Genomic DNA, 8849 nt, shown 5'->3' with positions numbered 1-8849 from the left:
GCCTGGCTGGAGTGTGTGGCAGGTGGAAGAAAAGCTAAGATAGAAACCTTCCAGAGAAGATGGGATAAACAGAATTTTATGGGTCTTATATTTTACTAGGAAACAGAAAAGAAAGCCACAACTCAACCACTTCACTTGCCCCTCCTGTTTGTCACAAAACCTGCATCTGATCTTACAGAAAGAGCCCTAGACTTGGCGTCTTAGAACACCTACCTGGGTCCTAATTCCTGGCTTTTCCATGGCCAATCTTTTTCTCTTGTAACTTTGTTTTGTCATCAGTAAAGTGAACTCTGAGGTCCCTACTATCTCAAAATTGTCTAATTTTTCAGGATACCTGGGTGGCTTAGTCCATAAGGCATCCAACTCTTGATTTTGGCTCAGGTCATGATCTCAGGGTTCTGGGATCAGAGCCCAGCAAGGCTCTGCACTTAGCAGGGAGTCTGAGGATTCTTTCCTTCTCCCTCTGTCCCTCCCCCTGCTCATTCATGCACACTCTCACTCTAAAATAAACAAATCTTTTATTTTTAAAAAATATTTTATTTATTCATGTGAGACACACAGAGAGAGAGGGGCAGAGACACAGGCAGAGGGAGAAGCAGGCTCCATGCAGGGAGCCCAGTGTGGGACTCGATCCTGGGACTCCAGGATCACACTCTGAACCAAAGGCAGAGGGTCAACTGCTGAGCCACCCACGCGTTCCTAAATACATTGGTGTTTATGACAAGACATTTCCAATTACATTTGCCAGTGTGAAGAAGGAAGAGCTGCTTGTAATGTAATTTTTAAATGTCTAAATTTCTGAATGATTTTTAGAAGATTTAAAGTTTTAACATCTTTTGTGCAAATTTTTCACATATGGTAACGTAAGAATCTGAGAGGTCCAATTAAAAGTCTTTTTTAAAAAAAATATTTTATTTATTCATGAGTTACAGAGAGAGGCAGAGACATAGGCAGAGGGAGAAGCAGGCTTCCTGCAGGAAGCCTGATGCGAGACTCCATCCCAGGACCATAGGATCATGACCTAAGCCAAAGGCAGATGCTCAACCACTGGGCCACCCGGGTGCCCCCCAATTAAAAGTCTTGATCAGGAACTGCAAGTGGTCACTTACAACATAAAAATGTTTGCAGCTACAAGCTCAGGTTTCTTAGTAAAACTTTAAAAAATATTTTATTAGGAAGTGTTGGGAAAATTCTTCAATATTTAATATATTCCTGCTACTTCATATTTTCTTTTCCTTTTAAAGATTTACTTATTTGAGAGGGAGAGCATGCATATGTGTGAGTAGGGGGAGGGGCAGAAGGAGAAAATCTTCAAGCCGACTCAAGCTGAGTGTGGAGCTGACATGGGGTTTGGTCCCTGACATCATGACCCAAGCCAAAAATCCAGAGTCAGTTGCTTAACCAACTGAGTCACTCAGATGTCCCCATATTTTCTTTTTCTTATGATTATATAATGTGAAAAAATTTTGGTCAATTTTTTTCCATCAAGCTCTACCTAGAAGTTTCAAATCCCCTCCCTTTTACTCCAGTATGCCAAATGAATATCCTGTGAAACTGGCTTTTTGCCATCATTTGAAAAAATACTGGGAAGTATTATTTCAGGGTATATCCTTCTGGGTGGAACTGGTTATTTTATTTGATAGTCATCCTTTCCCCTACTGATCTACAGGGACAGCTCTGTCATAGATCAAGTTTCTGATATCTAGAAATAAAATTGTTTCTGATATCTAGAAATACAATTGACTTTTATATATTGAGCATAAGCTTGCTAAACTGTCTTTTAATTCAAATAATTGGTACTTACATAATCTGGGGATTTTATTGAATCTTATATGAATAACAACAATTTTGTTTCTGCCTTTCCAGTCCTTATATTTTTAATTTTCTTGTCTTCTGATCTAGTGAAGACTTCCAGAAAAGTATCAAATTGTTGAATAGTGATAACAGCTGTCCTGATTTTAAGGAAAATCTCTTCACTTTTATTGCCCTATTAAATATGACACTTATGATGCTTAAGTGTTTTTATGTATGCTGTTTTCTGGTGAAGAATATTCCTTCCTATTCCTAATTTGCAAGTTGACTTAATATGAAAATAAATATTGCATGTTATTGAATTATTTGTAGCTAAAGAGAAGTTTCCTCTTAGTTTTGTTGCTTATAGAAACCTTATGCAACTCAAGAATAACCTCTAAGCTGAAACATGCCTGAACTGGCCTCTGGTGGGGAGGAATATTCAGTGCATCACCCAAGAAACCCAAGTCACTTAGGATTGTATAATATATAATATAATATAATATAATATAATATAATATAATTTTAATATAATTTTAATATGATTATATTAATTATGTAATATATTATATAATATAATCCTGGGTTTTATATATGTAAATAAATAAAAGTTCACTGATTGAGATAAAATCTTTTATTTTTCACCCTTTAGGCATTAAGGCAATTATGTTAGCCAATTCCTAGAAATCATAACTTGACTTCTCTTAACAGTATACAACATCAAGTGCATACCATGGTACAAAATTAAAACCATAGGTATATTGTATTTGCAGGGGGTTTGTCTAGGAAATATTCAATTCAAAGGCATAGAACAGCCAAATGCAGTGCCCTCAAATCTAGGAAGCACAGTTATTTTGTCTGCTCTGGTAGCATTTATCCCTCCTTTCCTACCCACTAGGATACCCATATTAGACACAGGGACCAACAATGTGGAGAGTGAGGAAGGAATAGAATACAGGAAGACAGTAGCATTAATGAGATCCCCTAGTGGCAGAGCATAGTGTCCCCAAACACCAGAGCAAAGTGAATGTTATCTATTTGTGAGCCAGTGGAGACATCGCTATAATCCTAAAGTCATCTTGTTTATGTTGGAATCCATGCACTTAAAATGAAATCTTGCCATCTGCAATGATGTGGAGGACAGGGTAACTGGGTGATGGGCATTAAGGAGGGCACGTGATGGAATGAACACTGGATATTGTATAAGACCAATGAATCACTGATCCCTACCTCTGAAACCAATAATATATTACATTTTAATTAACTGAATTTAAATAAAACTTTTAAAAAAGAATCCATGCATTTTCTTTCTGTTGTTTACTGCATGCTAAATTCAGTGAAATAGTTACTTTACTGTATGTATGACTGTAAAGTACATACTCTTTCACATTTATTTTCTTGCTGTGTTCTGTACCATGTTTTTACTGACTCCTTTGGCTACTCTATAGGAAATTGTTCTTACATATTTTGTTTTGCTGGTTGACTTGCATTAATTTTTGTGAAACTTTTTCAGCATGATATCATATTGTGTTTTACTTTTGGCTTCCAGTATTCATTGGAAGATTGTATTGATACTTATTTATATAGTATTCCATGTGGGGTGTGGGATTTTATTTACCAGTAAATTTATTTTATTTTATAGCCTTTTCGGTACCAAAAGTCATCAATATATATCTTTCTAACAATATGACTTTGGTTTTTTTTCAGAGGTAGTTGAATATTATTATATAACCATAACCAATGATATTCACCTGGACTGCTATATATAGTATATTTTATTTACAGAACTACTTAAAAATATCTTTAAAACAAGTGAGATGAGGGGATCCCTGGGTGACTCAGTGGTTTAGTGCCTGCCTTCGGCCCACAGCGTGATCCTGGAGTCCTGGGATCGAGTCCCACATCAGGCTCCTGCGTGGAGCCTGCTTCTCCCTCTGCCTGTGTCTCTGCCTCTCTCTTTCCCTCCATATCCTGCCCCCCAAATTTCCTTGTAAAACTGGCATCCTATTTACCAGTGAATGAATACAACATATATATTGAGATTTAGTTCATTGGAGACCAACTGTGTGCTTTGGTCTTCACACCCTTATGAATTATATAAGTAGAGCTTGTACAGCATTCTCTGGAAGTTTTTTTTTTTTTTTTTTTTTTTTTTTTTTTTTTTTTTAAGTCTCGGCCAGTCCTTGGAAACCAGTTGCTCAAGCCAGTGGGCACAACCAAACCCTGTGGTCTCTCAGCACCTCCACAATGGACAATAAACCTGCAGAGGCAAGGAAACAGAAATCTGGGTAGTGTTTGTTTTCAGTGTCAGGGAATGACATCACTGCCAGAGATTATGACAAGATTATTGGACAAGCTGGTGGGTGGGCTTGGATTTACAGCAGAGAAAGGTCAAACTCTGGTTAACAGGCCACATCATTAGCACACAGAGAACACTATATGTACGTTATAAAAGTAGGAAATATTAACACTTTTATGAGCTTCATGTAAACTGGGTAGTGTGTATCAAGGCCAAAAAGTGTGTTTCATATAAAATTTACATGATGTGTTAGAGCCAATTTTTTCTTCTATTCTAAATCTTATGATAACAGTATTCTTTTTTTTCCTCAGTGGGTTGGCAAAAGCTTTTGCTTAGTTAAAATCAATGAGTTGGAGTTTGGCCAATACCTTCTTTTGTTTCCATGGGCTCTAAATACTCAGTCAATCACAGTTACAAGAGCATAGGATTAAAAATGACTTGGACATATCCAGGAGGGACTAAAAGGTGAATCAGTGATGATCACTCTCCCTAAGGGTCTGCATATGGGTGGGTTAGGGAGAACAGAGCCGGGGTTTGGTGTATCATCAAGACAAGGACTTTAATGAGCCGGATTCTCCCCCATTGAGTGTATTCTCAAAATAAACAGGTTGTTACTACAAAAGGACCAACTGAAGTTAATGCTTTAAAATCAGGAAAACATAATACAATTCTCATAGCAAGTTAGCACTACAGGTTAATCCCTATGCTTGAATGAATGGCATTTGGGATTTTACTGTGGAAAAGAGATTAACCATGGGTTTAGTACCATATTTGTCTGAAAGTACCACCACTGGATGGCAGTAAAAATCCTTGGATTGCCCCCCTTTCTTTCTTCTTTCTTTCTTTCTTTCTTTCTTTCTTTCTTTCTTTCTTTCTTTCTTTCTTTCTTTCTTTCTCTCTTTCTTTTTCTTTCTTTCTTTCTTTCTTTCTTTCTTTCTTTCTTTCTTTCTTTCTCTCTTCTTTCTTCTCTTTCTTTCTTCCTTTTTTTTCTTTCAGTCATTTACCTAGTCCTGCTTTTCCATTTAAAAATGCCATGCTTTTAGAGTTAATTTTTATAAGAACACCTTAATGTGAAATGCCTATGACATGTTGTGCTCATGTTCCAAAAGTGAAGAAAAAAAAAAGGGAAAAACAATTGTGTGTATTGTGGTCAAAACAGGATAAAGAAATTTGAATGACCACAAAGTCAGGCAATTTCCCCTATTAGTTAAGGTCAATATTTAGTTAACTGTCATTTTAAAATCAAATTAGGTCCAAAGTGATGAGATATTGATTATACAAAGTCTCATGGGAACTTCTGACTTCTAAAACCAGGGAGAATGTTGGTCTCAACGTAAGGACACAGGAATTATCTTTCCACTGGTTACCTCCAGAATTAGATGAAAGGTTTTATAGTCCCCAAAGTCTACTATCAAAAGAGGACTCACTACTCAAAAGAGGTATCAAAATTCTGTTTTCAAAAGTGAACTCATTATCTTCACTTTCAAAATTATTTATTTATTCAACAAATATTTATTAAATACCTTCAGAGTAGGGCTGTGTTGGAAATGTAACAGTACCCAATATAGACAAGGCCCCTGCTCCCACAGAGCTTAGATGTTCACTGCCTTATCCAGCTGCCCAACCCATAATCTGAAAGTCACCCTTCCCTCCCCGCACCCCATCTTCCACAGCCAACCATTAGCCATTATTATTGATTCTACATCCTACATCTGTCTGGATTCCATCCACATCGCATCTTTCTCATATGCTGTATTCCATCTTGGAGTCGGCCTAAGACCAACTTGGTCTTAAGATGGCCTAAGCCATCTTCCTGTTGCTAGAGTCCATCCTAACTGGTCTGCCTACTACTCTTGCCACTCTGCAATCATTCTTCACCTAGTCACCAGAGAGAGGCATCACATATATAAACCTGATCAAGTCAGTCCCTTGCTAAAACCATTCAGTGGACTGGCATGGTCTTGTGGTCTTGCTGCTAAATTTCTATGTGTCCTCTGCTGACCTCCTCAGGCTCATCTCATGCCATCTCCAGGTGGCAGTTACCCCTCCTTAACATCTTTTAACTCCATGATGGTAACTCCCTCTTTCTTCCTTTGGGACTTTCCCATAACCTGTTTTTCTACCCAGATTTACCAATGTTTGCATTTTACCCTATTTTCTGTTATCTTTCTCTCTCTGACCTTCCACCTCTTCATGTACACTTTTTTCTAGATAGTTTCAAATTAAGTTGCAGACATCTTGTGCCTTCACCCCCTACTTACTTCAGCGTGTTTCCAAACAGCAAGGACATTATTTTATATAAACACATAATGTAATCCAAGATCAGGAAATATAACTTTGATACAATCCTATAACCTAACCAAGAGTTCATATTCAGATTTCATCAGATGCCCCAATAATATTCTTGTTGAAGGATGATGGGACGCCTAGGAAGCAGACTCTGCGATGGAGATTAGTGTGCAGGAATTTTACAAGTTGTGCTCTGATGATCGAGACTGGCGGTCAGTATTGGACAGAAGAAGAAATTGATGCACTCTCAAAAAAGACTAGGCCAACTCTTGTGGAACCCTGAAGCTGTGATGAGCTTTCAATGTTGTCCTGAGATAAGATGAGGGGTGGGACCCTTTATATCATACATTGACCTGTTACTGGAGCCAGGCTGCTCTAGGGAAGGAGGCAAGTCTTTGTTCAAGGCAGAGCTCTCCAACCTAGGGTAATTTCTGAGGACCATCAGCCAATAACACCCTCAGTATGTAAAAAAATAAGCCCTGTATTTCAGTCATAAAGGAGTCAGAGTGGCACATCACAGCTTTTGCTGTGATCTTCCGTTTGTGCTACCCTGATCCAGCTCTCCCTTTCAATTCTGGAAAGACTTCCTCCAGGATCCTGTTGGGCGTCTTTTCCTAAAAGAAACAGATAAGGTTAGCAGGGAAAATTGCAGCCCCAGATACAAGTGTTGGGAACCCAAGCTGTTGGGGGCCACAATTGATATTCATCATTTACCACCCATTGTAGATCGCTTCATTCTCAGCCACCATATTTGCTGAGTAGATGGCTTGCTTACCTGTTGACTTAATTCAGATCCTCGTTGCTAAGGCCTCTGAGCTCCTGATCTCTGTGCCCTTCTTAGGCACGACTGCTGTGTTGTCCATTTATCATCAAGATGAGCAAGGAAATATCAATAGGTAACCCAGTGGAAAACCAGGATGACATCACATTCTTTTCTGTCCCATCACGTAGCAACAGCCCTCATCCTTCTGATGATCAGAATCCTTACTGAGAGCTGGCCTATGGATGATGGATTCAGAATCACGTGTGAGTGTCTCTCTTCTCGGACCTGCCAATGTTGCAAGTTGAATTTCCCAGGAAGCCAACTCCAAGATGGAGATCAGCAGACAGAAACTGTATCGGGGAGTGCTTTTAGGAAAAGTGCCTGTAGAAGGGAAGAGAAGGAAGCAGTACTGGGCCGAAGAAGAGAGTCATGATGCAATTTCAACAGACTCACTATGTCATTATGATCTTGTCAAGTTCTGCTTTTAAAGGTTTTCATTAAAGCTAACATCAGTGACATCAGGTGGCCTCATGTATACTTGCCACATGGGTTTCTTTGCTGCCCTGCCTTCCTGGAGAAGAAAGCATCTGATGAACACCACGAAGACAAGAATCCCTGTCAAGGTTTCCCGAAATCTTCCTTTATTTCCTCTCCAGGAATACCTTTCATTCCTCTGAATTCAGTGGTTACACTTCAACAGTTTTCCCAGAAAATATTGTTTTTATTTATGAGATCATTTATCATTGGGATAGTCTTCAGTAGGATTTTTCTTTAAAATGCCTCAGGAAAAAGCAGTTCTTCAGGAATGTAACAATCGAAATAGAAGCTAACAAATACCATAAGCTGAGACATGTTACAGACATTTGTACTTTCACCCAAATGTGTGGCCAATACTGAGTAATCTGTTCTAATATGTTTCTTCATATCTTCAGCAATGTTTCCTATGCGACTTTCCAAAAATTTTGCTGACAAAGGAATGCCTTTTAGTTTGTTGGTCTTTTGTTTTACAATTATTCCACCTTTTTTTCTTTTTTTAATTTGTTTTTATTTAAGTTCGATTTGCCAACATATAACACCCAGTGCTCATCCCATCAAGTGCCTTCCTCAGTGCCTGTCACTCAGCTACCCCAACCTTCCGCCCACCTCCCCTTCCGTAACCCTTTGTTTCTCAGAGTTAAGAATATCTCATGGTTTGTCTCCCTCTCTAATTTTCCCTACTTGGTTCCCCTCTTTTCCCTTAAAATCCCTTTTATTATTTCTTATATTCCCTATATGAGTGAAACCATATGATGACTGTCCTTCTCTGATTATTTCACTCAGAATTATGCTCCAGTTCCATCCACATCAAAGCAAATGGTGGGTATTTGTCCTTTCTGATGGCTGAGTAATATTCCATTGTTTATATATATACCACATCTTCTTTATCCATTCATCTGTCAAAGGACATTGTGGCTCCTTCCACAGTTTGGTTATTGTGGATATTGCTGCTATGAATATTGGGGTGCAGGTGTCCCGGGGTTTCACTACTTCAGTATCTTTGGGGTAAATGTAGTGCAATTGCTGGGTCGTAGGATAGCTCTATTTTTAACTCTTTGAGGAACCTCCACACTGTTTTCTGAGTGGCTGCACCAGTTCCCACCAACAGTGCAAGAGGGTTCCCCTTCTCCGCATCCTCTCCAACATTTGTTTCCTGTCTTGTTAATTTTC

Source organism: Canis lupus, chromosome 12 (genome assembly GCF_048164855.1).
Source record: "Canis lupus baileyi chromosome 12, mCanLup2.hap1, whole genome shotgun sequence".
NCBI classification, from domain to species: domain Eukaryota; kingdom Metazoa; phylum Chordata; class Mammalia; order Carnivora; family Canidae; genus Canis; species Canis lupus.
This window is presented reverse-complemented; position numbering follows the sequence as displayed.